The sequence below is a fragment of the Rhinopithecus roxellana genome, chromosome 5 (assembly GCF_007565055.1).
Source record: "Rhinopithecus roxellana isolate Shanxi Qingling chromosome 5, ASM756505v1, whole genome shotgun sequence".
Classification (NCBI taxonomy): domain Eukaryota; kingdom Metazoa; phylum Chordata; class Mammalia; order Primates; family Cercopithecidae; genus Rhinopithecus; species Rhinopithecus roxellana.
Window position 1 is genome coordinate 146,873,111 of NC_044553.1, and position 15,320 is coordinate 146,888,430.

The following is a 15,320-nucleotide window of genomic DNA, read 5'->3' on the forward strand; positions in this document are numbered from 1 at the left end:
ACATCCTCTCCAACAACTGTTATTTCCTGATTTTTTAATGATTGCCATTCTAGCTGGTGTGAGATGGTATCTCATTGTGGTTTTGATTTGCATTTCTCTGATGGCGAGTGATGATGAGCATTTTTTCATGTGTCTGTTGGCTGTATGAATGTCTTCTTTTGAGAAGTGTTTGTTCATATCCTTTGCCCACTTTTTGATGGGGTTGTTTGTTTTTTTCTTGTATATTTGTTTGAGTTCTTTGTAGATTCTGGATATTAGCCCTTTGTCAGATGAGTAGATTGCAAAAATTTTCTCCCATTCTGTAGGTTGCCTGTTCATTGTGATGGTAGTTTCTTTTGCTGTGCAGAAGCTCTTTAGTTTAATTAGATCCCATTTGTCAATTTTTGCTTTTGCTGCCGTTGCTTTTGGTGTTTTAGACAAGAAGTCCTTGCCCATGCCTATGTCCTGAATGGTACTACCTAGGTTTTCTTCTAGGATTTTAATGGTATTAGGTCTAACATTTAAGTCTCTAATCCATCTTGAATTAATCTTCGTATAAGGAATAAGGAAAGGATCCAGTTTCAGCTTTCTACTTATGGCTAGCCAATTTTCTCAGCACCATTTATTAGATAGGGAATCCTTTCCCCATTTCTTGTTTCTCTCAGGTTTGTCAAAGATCAGATGGCTGTAGATGTGTGGTATTATTTCTGAGGACTCTGTTCTGTTCCATTGGTCTATATCTCTGTTTTGGTACCAGTACCATGCTGTTTTGGTTACTGTAGCCTTGTAGTGTAGTTTGAAGTCAGGTAGCATGACGCCTCCAGCTTTGTCCTTTTGACTTAGGATTGTCTTGGCAATGCGGGCTCTTTTTTGGTTCCATATGAACTTTAAAGCAGTTTTTTCCAATTCTGTGAAGAAACTCATTGGTAGCTTAATGGGGATGGCATTGAATCTATAAATAACCTTGGGCAGTATGGCCATTTTCATGATATTGATTCTTCCTATCCATGAGCATGGTATGTTCTTCCATTTGTTTGTGTCCTCTTTGATTTCACTGAGCAGTGGTTTGTAGTTCTCCTTGAAGAGGTCCTTTACATCCCTTGTAAGTTGGATTCCTAGGTATTTTATTCTCTTTGAAGCAATTGTGAATGGAAGTTCATTCCTGATTTGGCTCTCTGCTTGTCTGTTACTGGTGTATAAGAATGCTTGTGATTTTTGCACATTAATTTTGTATCCTGAGACTTTGCTGAAGTTGCTTATCAGCTTAAGGAGATTTTGGGCTGAGACGATGGGGTTTTCTAAATATACAATCATGTCGTCTGCAAACAGGGACAATTTGACTTCTTCTTTTCCTAACTGAATACCCTTGATTTCTTTCTCTTGCCTGATTGCCCTAGCCAGAACTTCCAACACTATGTTGAATAGGAGTGGTGAGAGAGGGCATCCCTGTCTTGTACCAGTTTTCAAAGGGAATTTTTCCAGTTTTTGCCCATTCAGTATGATATTAGCTGTGGGTTTGTCATAAATAGCTCTTATTATTTTGAGGTACGTTCCATCAATACCGAATTTATTGAGCGTTTTTAGCATGAAGGGCTGTTAAATTTTGTCAAAAGCCTTTTCTGCATCTATTGAGATAATCATGTGGTTCTTGACTTTGGTTCTGTTTATATGCTGGATTATGTTTATTGATTTGCGAATGTTGAACCAGCCTTGCATCCCAGGGATGAAGCCCACTTGATCATGGTGGATAAGCTTTTTGATGTGCTGCTGAATCCGGTTTGCCAGTATTTTATTGAGGATTTTTGCATCGATGTTCATCAGGGATATTGGTCTAAAATTCTCTTTTTTTGTTGTGTTTCTGCCAGGCTTTGGTATCAGGATGATGTTGGCCTCATAAAATGAGTTAGGGAGGATTCCCTCTTTTTCTATTGATTGGAATAGTTTCAGAAGGAATGGTACCAGCTCCTCCTTGTACCTCTAGTAGAATTCAGCTGTGAATCCATCTGGTCCTGGACTTTTTTTGGTGGGTAGGCTATTAATTGTTGCCTCAATTTCAGAGCCTGCTATTGGTCTATTCAGGGATTCAACTTCTTCCTGGTTTAGTCTTGGGAGAGTGTAAGTGTCCAGGAAATTATCCATTAATTCTAGATTTTCTAGTTGATTTGCGTAGAGGTGTTTATAGTATTCTCTGATGGTAGTTTGTATTTCTGTGGGGTCGGTGGTGATATCCCCTTTATCATTTTTTATTGCATCTATTTGATTCCTCTCTCTTTTCTTCTTTATTAGTCTTGCTAGCAGTCTGTCAATTTTGTTGATCTTTTCAAAAAACCAACTCCTGGATTCATTGATTTTTTGGAGGGTTTTTTGTGTCTCTATCTCCTTCAGTTCTGCTCTGATCTTAGTTATTTCTTACCTTCTGCTAGCTTTTGAATGTGTTTGCTCTTGCCTCTCTAGTTCTTTTAATTGTGATGTTAGAGTGTCCATTTTAGATCTTTCCTGCTTTCTCTTGTGGGCATTTAGTGCTATAAATTTCCCTCTACACACTGCTTTAAATGTGTCCCAGAGATTCTGGTATGTTGTATCTCTGTTCTCACTGGTTTCAATGAACATCTTTATTTCTGCCTTCATTTCATTATGTGCCCAGTAGTCATTCAGGAGCAGGTTGTTCAGTTTCCATGTAGTTGAGCGGTTTTGATTGAGTTTCTTAGTCCTGAGTTCTAGTTTGATTGCACTGTGGTCTGAGAGACAGTTTGTTATCATTTCTGTTCTTGTACATTTGCTGAGGAGTGCTTTACTTCCAATTATGTGGTCAATTTTGGAATAAGTGCGATGTGGTGCTGAGAAGAATGTATATTCTGTTGATTTGGGGTGGAGAGTTCTATAGATGTCTATTAGGTCCGCTTGGTGCAGAGATGAGTTCAATTCCTGGATATCCTTGTTAACTTTCTGTCTCGTTGATCTGTCTAATGTTGACAGTGGAGTGTTGAAGTCTCCCATTATTATTGTATGGGAGTCTAAGTCTCTTTGTAAGTCTCTAAGGACTTGCTTTATGAATCTGGGTGCTCCTGTATTGGGTGCATATATATTTAGGAGAGTTAGCTCTTCCTGTTGAATTGATCCCTTTACCATTATGTAATGGCCTTCTTTGTCTCTTTTGATCTTTGATGGTTTAAATTCTGTTTTATCAGAGACTAGGATTGCAACCCCTGCTATTTTTTTTGTTCTCCATTTGCTTGGTAGATCTTCCTCCATCCCTTTATTTTGAGCCTATGTATGTCTCTGCATGTGAGATGGGTCTCCTGAATACAGCAGACTGATGGGTCTTGACTCTTTATCCAGTTTGCCAGTCTGTGTCTTTTAATTGGAGCATTTAGTCCATTTACATTTAAGGTTAATATTGTTATGTGTGAACTTGATCCTGCCATTATGATATTAACTGGTTATTTTGCTCGTTAGTTGATGCAATTTCTTCCTAGCCTCGATGGTCTTTACATTTTGGCATGTTTTTGCAATGGCTGGTACGGGTTGTTCCTTTCCATGTTTAGTGGTTCCTTCAGGGTCTCTTGTAAGGCAGGCCTGGTGGTGACAAAATCTCTAAGCATTTGCTTATCTGTAAAGGATTTTATTTCTCCTTCACTTATGAAACTTAGTTTGGCTGGATATGAAATTCTGGGTTTAAAATTCTTTTCTTTAAGAACGTTGAATATTGGCCCCCACTCTCTTCTGGCTTGTAGAGTTTCTGCCGAGAGATCTGCTGTTAGTCTGATGGGCTTCCCTTTGTGAGTAACCCAACCTTTCTCTCTGGCTGCCCTTAAGATTTTTTCCTTCATTTCAACTTTGGTGAATCTGGCAATTATGTGTCTTGGAGTTGCTCTTCTGGAGGAGTATCTTTGTGACGTTCTCCGTATTTCCTGAATTTGAATGTTGGCCTGCCCTACTAGGTTGGCGAAGTTCTCCTGGATGATATCCTGAAGAGTGTTTTCCAACTTGGTTCCATTTTCCCCCTCACTTTCAGGCACCCCAATCAGACGTAGATTTGGTCTTTTTACATAATCCCATACTTCTTGTAGGCTTTGTTCATTTCTTTTTCTTCTTTTTTCTTTTGGTTTCTCTTCTCGCTTCATTTCATTCATTTGATCCTCAATCGCTGATACTCTTTCTTCCAGTTGATCAAGTCGGTTACTGAAGCTTGTGCATTTGTCACGTATTTCTCGTGTCATGGTTTTCATCTCTGTCATTTTGTTTATGACCTTCTCTGCATTAATTAGTCTAGCTGTCAATTCTTCCACTCTTTTTTCAAGATTTTTAGTTTCTTTGCGCTGGGTACGTAATTCCTCCTTTAGCTCTGAGAAGTTTGATGGACTGAAGCCTTCTTCTCTCATCTTGTCAAAGTCATTCTCTGACCAGCTTCAATCCGTTGCTGGCGATGGGCTGCGCTCCTTTGCAGGGGGAGATGCGCTCTTATTTTTTGAATTTCCAGCTTTTCTGCCCTGCTTTTTCCACCATCTTTGTGGTTTTATCTGTCTCTGGTCTTTGATGATGGTGACGTACTGATGGGGTTTTGGTATAGGTGTCCTTCCTGTTTGATAGTTTTCCTTCTGACAGTCAGGACCCTCAGCTATAGGTCTGTTGGAGATTGCTTGAGGTCCACTCCAGACCTGGGTATCAGCAGCAGAGGTTGCAGAACATAGAATATTGCTGAACAGCGAGTGTACCTGTCTGATTCTTACTTTGGAAGCTTCCTCTCAGGGGTGTACTCCACCCTGTGAGGTGTGGGGTGTCAGACTGCCCCAAGTGGGGGATGTCTCCCAGTTAGGCTACTCAGGGGTCAGTGACCCACTTGAGCAGGCAGTCTGTCCGTTCTCAGATCTCAACCTCCGTGTTGGGAGATCCACTGCTCTCTTCAAAGCTGTCAGACAGAGTCGTTCACGTCTGCTCAGGCCTCTGCTGCTTCCCCTGTTGTTTTTTTAGCTGAGCCCTGTCCCCAGAGGTGGAGTCTATAGAGACAGGCAGGTTTCCTTGAGCTGCTGTGAGCTCCACCCAGTTCGAGCTTCCCAGCGGCTTTGTTTACCTACTTAAGCCTCAGCAATGGCGGGCGCCCCTCCCCCAGCCTCGCTGCTGCCTCCCGGTTAGATCACCGCAGACTGCTGTGTTAACTATGAGGGAGGCTCCGTGGGCGTGGGACCCTCCAGGCCAGGTGAGGGATATATTCTTCTGGTGTGCCCGTTTGCTTAAAGTGTGGTATTGGGGTGGGAGTTACCTGATTTTCCAGGTGTTGTGTGTCTTAGTTCCCCTGGCTAGGAAAAGGGATTCCCTTCCCCCTTGCGCTTTCCAGGTGAGGCGATGCCTCGCCCTGCTTCAGCTCTCACTGGTCAGGCTGCAGCAGCTGACCAGCACCGATTGTCCGGCATTCCCTAGTGAGATGACCCCAGTACCTCAGTTGAAAATGCAGAAATCACCGGTCTTCTGTGTCGCTCGCGCTGGGAGCTGGAGACTGGAGCTGTTCCTATTCGGCCATCTTGCTCCGCCCCCCGCCTTCTGCTAGCTTTTGAATGTGTTTGCTCTTGCTTCTCTAGTTCTTTTAATTATGATGTTAGGGTGTCCATTTTAGATCTTTCCTGCTTTCGCTTGTGGGCATTTAGTACTATAAATTTCCATCTACACACTGCTTTAAATGTGTCCCAGAGATTCTGGTATGTTGTATCTCTGTTCTCACTGGTTTCAATGAACATCTTTATTTCTGCCTTCATTTCATTATGTACCCAGTAGTCATTCAGGAGCAGGTTGTTCAGTTTCCATGTAATTGAGTGGTTTTGATTGAGTTTCTTAGTCCTGAGTTCTAGTTTGATTGCACTGTGGTCTGAGAGACAGTTTGTTATAATTTCTGTTCTTGTACATTTGCTGAGGAGTGCTTTACTTCCAACTATGTGGTCAATTTTGGAATAAGTGCGATGTAGTGCTGAGAAGAATGTATATGCTGTTGATTTGGGGTGGAGAGTTCTGTAGATGTCTATTAGGTCTACTTGGTGCAGAGTTGAGTTCAATTCCTAGATATCCTTGTTGACTTTCTGTTTCATTGATCTGTCTAATGTTGACGGTGGGGTGTTAAAGTCTCGCATTATTATTGTGTGCGAGTCTAAGTCTCTTTGTAAGTCTCTAAGGACTTGCTTTATGAATCTAGGTGCTCCTGTATTGGGTGCATATATATTTAGGGTAGTTAGCTCTTCTTGTTGAATTGATCCCTTTACCATTATGTAATGGCCTTCTTTGTCTCTTTTGATCTTTGATGGTTTAAAGTCTGTTTTATCAGAGACTAGGATTGCAACCCCTGCCTTTTTTTGTTTTCCATTTGCTTGGTAGATCTTCCTCTGTCCCTTTATTTTGAGCCTATATGTTTCTCTGCACGTGAGATGGATCTTCTAGATACAGCAAACTGATGGGTCTTGACTCTTTTCCAATTTGCCAGCCTGTTTCTTTTAATTGGAGCATTTAGCCCATTTACATTTAAGGTTAATATTGTCATGTGTGAACTTGGTCCTGTCATTATGATGTTAGCTGGTTATTTTGCTCATTAGTTGATGCCATTAGTTGATGCAGTTTCTTCCTAGCATTGATGGTCTTTAGATTTTGGCATGTTTTTGCAGTGGCTGGTACCAGTTGTTCCTTTCCATGTTTAGTGCTTCCTTCAGGAGCTGTTGTAGGGCAGGCCTGGTGGTGACACAATCTCTCAGCATTTGCTTGTCTGTAAAGGATTTTATTTCTCCTTCATTTATGAAACTTAGTTTGGCTGGATATGAAATTCTGGGTTTAAAATTCTTTTCTTTAAGAATGTTAAATATTGGCCCCCACTCTCTTCTGGCTTGTAGAGTTTCTGCCGAGAGATCTGCTGTTAGTCTGATGGGCTTCCCTTTGTGAGTAACCCGACCTTTCTCTCTGGCTGCCCTTAAGATTTTTTCCTTCATTTCAACTTTGATGAATCTGACAATTATGTGTTTTGGAGTTGCTCTTCTCGAGGAGTATCTTTGTGGCATTCTCTGTATTTCCTGAATTTGAATGTTGGCCTGCCTTGCTAGGTTGGGGAAGTTCTCCTGGATAATGTCCGCAGAGTGTTTTCCAACTTGGTTCCATTCTCCCCGTCACTTTCAGGTACACTAATCAGGCATAGATTTGATTTTTTCACATAGTCCCATATTTCTTGGAGGCTTTGTTCATTTCTTGTTATTCTTTTTTCTCTAAACTTCTCTTCTCGCTTCATTTCGTTCATTTGACCTTCAATCACTGATACCCTTTCTTCCAGTTGATCGAGTTGGTTACTGAAGCTTGTGCATTTGTTATGTAGTTCTCGTGTCATGGTTTTCATCTCTATCAATTTGTTTAAGGACTTCTCTGCATTGGTTATCTAGTTAGCCATTCATCAAATCTTTTTTCAAGGTTTTTAGTTTCTTTGCGCTGGTTTCGTAATTCCTCCTTTAGCTTGGAGAAGTTTGATTGTCTGAAGTCTTCTCTCACCTCGTCAAAGCCATTCTCCATCCAGCTTTGTTCCCTTGCTGGCGAGGAGCTGCATTCCTTTGGAGGGGGAGAGGTGCTCTGATTTTTAGAATTTCCAACTTTTATGTACTGCTTTTTCCCCATATTTGTGGTTTTATCTACATTTGGTCTTTGATGATGGTGACGTACAGATGGGGTTTTGGTGTGGATGTCCTTTCTGTTTGTTATGTTTCCTTCTAACAGTCAGGACCCTCAGCTGCAGGTGTGCTGGAGTTTACTAGAGGTCCACTCCAGACCCTGTTTGCCTTGGTATCAGTAGCAGAGGCTGCAGAAGAGTGAATATTACTTAACAGTAAATGTTGCTGTCTGATCGTTCCTCTGGAAGCTTCGTCTCAGAGGCGTACCAGCTGTGTGAGGTGTGAGGTGTCAGTCTGCCCCTAGTGGGGGATGTCTGCCAGTTAGGTTACTCGGGGGTCAGGGACCCACTTTAGCAAACAATCTGTCTGTTGTTAGATCTCAGACTCCGTGCTGGGAAAACCACTACTCTCTTCAAAACTGTCAGAGAGGGATATTTACATCTGGAGAGGTTTCTGCTGCCTTTTGTTTGGCTATGCCCTGTCCCCAGAGATGGAGTCTACAGAGGCAGGCAGGCCTCCTTGAGCTGTGGTGAGCTCCACCCAGTTCGAGCTTCCAGGCCGCTTTGTTTACCTACTTAAGCCTCAGCAATGGCGGGCGCCCCTCCCCCAGCCTCGCTGCCGCCTTGCAGTTAGATCTTATACTGCTGTGCTAGCAGTGATGGAGGCTCCGTGGGCATGGGACCCTCCGAGCCAGGTGCAGGATATAAGCTCCTGGTGTGCTGTTTGCTAAAGTCCTTGGTAAAGCACAGTATTACGGTGGGAGTGACCCAATTTTCCAGGTGTTGTGTGTCACAGTTGCCCTTGGCTAGGAAAGGGAATTCCCTTCCCAGGTAAGGCGATGCCTCACCCTGCTTCGGCTCTTGCTCACTGGGCTGCACCCACTGTCCTGCACCCACTGTCCAACACGCCCCAGTGAGATGAACCCGGTACCTCAGTTGGAAATGCAGAAATCACCAGTCTTCTGTGTCACTCACACTGGGAGCTGGAGGCTGGAGCTCTTCCTATTCGGCCATCTTGGTGCTGATCCTACCTTTAGTTCTTGAAGGAATCTCCACATTGTTTTCCATAGTGGTTGCACTAGTTTACATTCCCACTAACAGTGTAAAAGTGTTCCTTTTTCACCACATCCACACCAATATCCACTATTTTTTTTATTTTCTGATTATGGCCATTCTTGGAGGAGTAAGGTGGTATCACATTGTGGTTTTGATTTGCATTTCCTTGATAATAAGTGATGTTGAACATTTTTTCATATGTTTTTTTGGCCATTTGTATATCTGCTTTTGAGAATTATCTATTCATGTCCTTAGCCCACTGTTGATGGGACTGAGAGGTGACAACGTGCTAGCTAGCAGCCCTTGCTCTCGGTGCCTCCTTGGCCTCAGCGTCCACTCTGGCAGCACTTGAGGAGCCCTTCAGCCTGCCACGGCACTGTGGGAGCCCCTCTCTGGGCTGGCTGAGGCCAGAGCTGCCTCCCTCTGCTTGCGGGAAGGTGTGGAGGGAGAGGCATGGGTGGGAACCAGGGCTGTGCAGCAGTGTTCCCCGGCCAGTGCGAGTCCCGGGGGGCGCAGGCTCCGCCCGGCACACGGAGTGGCCAGCTGGCATCTTAGGCCCAGAGCAGTGAGGGGCTTAGCACCCTGGCCAGCAGGTGCGGAGGTTGCCCCAGGTCTCCCAGCAGTGCTGGCCGCCGGCGCCACACTCAAATTCTCGCTGGGCTTTAGCTTCCGCCCTGCGGGGCAGGGCTCGGAACCTGCAGCCCGCCATGTCTGAGCTCCTCCCCCTGCCGTGGGCTCCCGCGCAGCCTGAGCCTCCCCCACGGGCGCCGCCCCCTGCTTCATGGCACCCCATCCCTTGGACAGCCCAAGGGCTGAGGAGCGCAGGTGGCACTGGGGACTGGCGGGCAGCTCAGCCTGCAGCCCTGGTACAGGATCCACTGGGTGAAGCCAGCTGGGCTCCTGAACTGGATGGGGACTTGGAGAACTTTTATATCTAGCTGGAGGATTGTATGTGCACCAGTCAGCACTCTGTATCTAGCTCAGGGTTTGTGAATACACCAGTTGGTACTCTGTATCTAGCTAACTCTGTATCTAGGTAACTAGCATTCTGTGACTCTCTGTCTAGCTCAAGGATTGTAAGTGTATGCTGTCAAAACAGACCAATCAGCTCTCTGTAAAATAGACCAATCAGCCGTCTGTGAAATGGACCAATCAGGAGGGTGTGGGTGGGGCCAGATAAGGGAATAAAAGCCTGCTGCCAGCAGTGGCAACCGGCTTGGGTGCCCTTCGGCAGGGTGGAAGCTTTATTCTTTCACTCTTTGCAATAAATCTTGCTGCTGCTCACTCTTTGGGTCCATGCTGCCTTTATGAGCTGTAACACTCACAGCGAAGGTCTGCAGCTTCACTCCTGAAGCCAGCGAGACCACGAACCCACCAGGAAGAACAAACAACTCCAGACATGCCGCCTTTAAGAGCTGTAATACTCACCATGAAGGTCTGCAGCTTCACTCCTGATAGCGAGATGTAATACTCACCATGAAGGTCTGCAGCTTCACTCCTGACAGCAAAACCACGAACCCACCAGAAGGAAGAAGCTCCAGACACATCTGAATGTCTGAAGGAACAAACTCTGGACACACCATCTTTAAGAACTGTAACACTCATTGCAAGGGTCGGCGGCTTCATTCTTGAAGTTGGTGAGACCAAGAACTCACCAATTCCAGACACAGGATTGTTTTTTCTTGCTGATTTGTTTGAGTTCCTTGTAGATTCTGGATATTAGTCCTTTGTCAGATGTATAGATTGCAAAGATTTTCTCCCACTCTGTGGGTTGTCTGTTTACTGGTGATTTGCTGTGCAGAAGCATTTTAGTTTACCTAAGTCCCATATGTTTATCTGTTTTTGTTGCATTTGCTTTTGGGTTCTTGGTCATAAACACTTTGCCTAAGCCAGTGTCTACAAGGGTTTTTCCAATGTTATCTTCTAGAATTTTTATAGTTTCAGGTCTTAGATTTAAGTCTCTGATCCATCTTGAGTTGATTTTTCTATAAGGTGAGAGATGAGGATCGAGTTTCGTTCTTCTACATGTGACTTGCCAATTGTCCCAGCACCATTTGTTGAATAGCTTTGTTGACTGCAAGTATTTGGCTTCATTTCTGGGTTCTCTATTCCATTCCTTTGGTCTATATGCTTTTTTTTTTTTTTTTTTTTTTTGGCAGAGTCTCACTCTGTCACCCAGGCTGGAGTGCAGTGGCACGATCTGGGCTCACTGCAAATTCTGCCTCCTGGGATCAAGCGATTCTCCTACCTCACAGCCTCCCAGTAGCTGGGATTACAGGTGCCTGCCATCATGCCCAGTTAATTTTTGTAGTTTTAGTTTTGTAGTTTCTAGTTTTAGTAGAGACGGGTTTCACCATGTTGGCCAGGCTGGTCTCAAACTCCAGCATAGAAGGTATGTCCCTTTCATGCTGATTTTGCTGAGGGTTTTAATCATAAAAGGATGCTGGATTTTGTCAAATGCTTTTTCTGGTCTATTTAGATGATCATGTGATGTTTGTTTTTAATTCTGTTTATGTAGTATATCACATTTATTGATTTTCAGATGTTAAACCATCCCCGCAGCCCTGGTATGAAACCCACTTGATCTGATGGATTATCTTTTTGATATGCTGTTGCATTTGGTTAGCTAGGATTTTGTTGAGGATTTTTGCATCTGTGTTCATCAGGGATATTGGTCCATAGTTTTGTTTTTTTGATATGTCCTTTCCTGGTTTTGGTATTAGGGTGATACTGGCCTCATAGAATGATTTAGGGAGGATTCCCTCTTTATCTTTCGGAATAGTGTCAATAGGATTTGTACCAATTCTTCTTTGAATGTCTGACAGAATTCAGCTGTGAATTCACCTGGTCCTGGACTTTTTTTTTTTTTTTTGTCGGGTTTTTTTTGTTTTTTTTTGTTTTGAGACAGAGTCTTGCTCTGTCACCTAGGCTGGAGTGCAGTGGCATGATCTCGGCTCACTGCTGCAACCTCCACTTCTTGGGTTCAAGCGACTCTTCTGCCTCAGCCTCCCAAGTAGCTGGGATTACAGGTGCCCACCACTGCGCAAGGCTAATTTTTGTATTTTTAGTAGAGACAGTGTTTCACCATGTTGACCAGGCTGGTCTCTTGAACTCCTGACCTTGTAATCCACCCGCCTCAACTTTCCAAAGTGCTGGGATTACAGGTATGAGCCACTGCGCCAAGCCTATTTTTGTTGGTAATTTTTAAATTACCATTTCAATCTTACTGCTTGTTATTGGTCCATTCAGAGTTTCTATTTCTTCCTATTTAATCTAGGAGGGTTGTATATTTCCAGGAATGTATCCATCTCCTCTAGGTTTTTTAGTTTATGCATGTAAAGCTGTTCATAGTAGCCTTGAATCATCTTTTCTGTTTCTGTGGTATCGGTTGTAATATGTCCTGCTTGTTTCTAATTGAGTTTCTTTGGATCTTCTCTCTCATTTTCTTGGTTAATCTCACTAATGGTCTATCAATTTCATTTATCTTTTCAAAGAACCAGCTTTTTGTTTCATTTATCTTTTATATTGTGTTTTTTTTTGGGGGGGGGTCAATTTCATTTAATTCTGCTCTGGTCTTGGTTATTTCTTTACTTCTACTGGGTTTGGGTTTGTTTGATTGTTTCTCTAACTCCTTGAGGTGTGACCTTAGATTGTCTGTCTGTGCTCTTTCAGACTTTTTGATGTAGGCATTTAATGCTATGAACTTTACTCTTAGTTCTGCCTTTGCTGTATTCCAGAGGTTTTGATAGTTGTTGTCACTATTATCATTCAGTTCAAATAATTTTTAAAATTTTCATCTTGATTTCATTGTTGACTCAATGATCATTCAGGAGCAGGTTACTGAATTTCCATCTATTGATTGGCATGGTTTTGAGGGTTCCTTTTGGAGTTGATTTTTAATTTTATTCTACTGTGGTCTGTGAGAGTACTTGATATGATTTTTATTTTTAAAAATGTATTGAGACTTGTTTTGTGGCCTATCATATATGGTCTATCTTGGAGAATGTTTCATGTGCTGATTAATAGAATGTATACTCTGCAGTTTTTGGGTAGAATGTTCTGTAAGTATCTGTTAAGTCCATTTGTTCTAGGGTATAGTTTAAGTCCATTGTTTCTTTGTTGACTTTCTGTCTTGATGACCTGTCTAGTGCTATCAGTGGAGTAATGAAGTCCCCCACTATTATTGTGTTGCCATTTATCTTATTTCTTATGTCTAGTAGTAATTGTTTTATAAATTTGGGAGCTCCAGTATGAGGTGCATATATACATTTAGGATTGTGATATTTTCCTGCTAGACTAGTCCTTTTATCATCATATAGTGCCCCTCTTTGTCATTTTTAACTGCTGTTGATTAAAAGTTTGTGTGATATAAGAATAGCTACTCCTGCTTGCTCTTGTTGTCCATTTGCATGGAAAGATATTCCATGGGTAACAAATATCCCATTGGTATTTTGTAACTTTTTAATTACCATTTCAATCTTGCTGCTTATTATTGGCCTGTTCAAAGTTTCTGTTTCTTCCTGGCTTAATCTAGGAGGGTTGGATATTTCTAGGAATTTATCCATCTCCTCTAGGTTTTCTAGCTATTCCGTTCAAGATATTCCATCCAAATGGACACCAAAAGCAAGCAGGAGTTAGCTATTCCACCCCTTTACCTCAGTTTATGTGAGTCTTTATGTGTCAGGTGGGTCTCTTGAAGATAGAATATACTTGGTTGATGAAGTCGTATCCATTCTACCATTTCGTATCTTTTAGGTGGAGCATTTAGGCCATTTACATTCAATGTTAGTATTGAGATGTGAGGTACTTTTCTATTCATCATACTGTTTGTTGCCTGAGTACCTTAGTGTTTTTTTTTTTTCATTGTATTACAGTGAAAAATTATAGGTCATGTGAGATTTATGCTTTAAGGATATTCTATTTTGATGATTTTGAGGATTTACGATTTAGATCTCCCCTTTTAGCAGTTCTTTTTTTTTTTTTTTTTTTTTTTCTGAGATGGAGTCTTGCTCAGTCGCCCAGGCTGGAGTGAGTGGCACGATCTCGGCTCACTGCAAGCTCCACCTCCTGGGTTCACGCGATTCTCCTGCCTCAGCCTCCCGAGTAGCTGGGACTACAGGTGTCTGCCACCACACCCGGCTAATTTTTTTTTTTGTATTTTTAGTAGAGACCGGGTTTCACCATGTTAGCCAGGATGGTCTCAATCTCCTGACCTTGTGATCCACCTGCCTCAGCCTCCCAAAGTGCTGGGATTACAGGTGTGAGCCACTGCACCCGGCCTTTAGTAGTTCTTTTAGTGCTGGCTTGGTAGTGGCAAATTCTCCCAGCATTTGTTTGTCTGAAAAAGACTGTATCTTTCCTTCATTTATGAAGCTTAATTTCGCTGGATACAAAATTCTTGGCTGATAATTGCTTTGTTTAAGGAAGTTAAATATAGAACCCCAGTCCCTTTTAGCTTGTAGGGTTTCTGCTGAGAAATCTGCTATTAATCTGATAGGTTTTCTTTTATAGGTTACGTGATGCTTTTGCCTCATAGCTCCTAAGAGTCTTCTCTTTTTCTTGACTTTAGATAACCTGATGACTATGTGCCCAGGCAATGATCTTTTTGTGATGAATTTCCCAGGTGTTCTTTGAATTTATTGTATTTGGATGTCTAGATCTCTAGCAGAGCTGAGAAAGTTTTCTTCAATTATTCCCTCAGATATGTTTTACAAACTTTTAGGTTTCTCTTCTTCCTCGGAACACCAATTATTCTTAGGTTTGGTGATTTAACATAATCCCAAACTTCTTGGAGGTTTTGATCATTTTTTTAAAATTCCTTTTTGTCTTTGTCAGATTGGGTTAATTTGAAAGCCTTGTCTTTGAGCTGTGAAGTTCCTTTCTTCCACTTGTTCAGTTCTGTTGCTGAGATCTTCCAATGCATTTTGCATTTCTCTAAGTGTGTTCTTCATTTCTAGAAATTGTGCTTTTTGTTTTGTTTTGAGATGGAGATTCACTCTTGTCACCCAGGCTGGAGTGCAATCGCAAAATCTTGGCTACCTGCAACCTCTGCCTCCCAGGTTCAAGCAATTCTCCTATCTCAGCCTCCCGAGTAGCTGGTATTACAGGTATCTGCCACTACACCTGACTAATTTTTGTATTTTTAGTAGAGACAGGGTTCACCACGTTGGCCAGGCTGGTTTTGAACTCCATCTGCCTCAACCTCCCAAACTGCTGGGATTGCAGGCGTGAGCCATCACGCCCAGCCATGATTGCTTTTTACATCACGCCCAGCCATGATTGCTATTTCACTGGAGATTTTTCCATTCTTATCCTGTATCTTTTTTTTTTTCCTTTGAGGAGGAGTCTTGCTCTGTCACCCAGGCTGGAGTGCAGTGGCACAATCTCGGCTCACTGCAACCTCTGCCTCCCCAGATTTAAGCAATTCTCCTGCCTCAGCCTCCCCAGTAGCTGGGACTATAGGTGCCCACCACCATGCCCAGCTAATTTTTGTATTTTTAGTAGAGACAGGGTTTTGCCATGTTGGCCAGGCTGGTCTTGATCTCCTGACCTCAAGTGATCCACCTGCCTTGGCCTCCTAAAGTGTTGGGATTACAGGTGTGAGCCACCACACCCGGCCCTATATCATTTTTTAAATATCTTTAAGTTAGACTTAACCTTT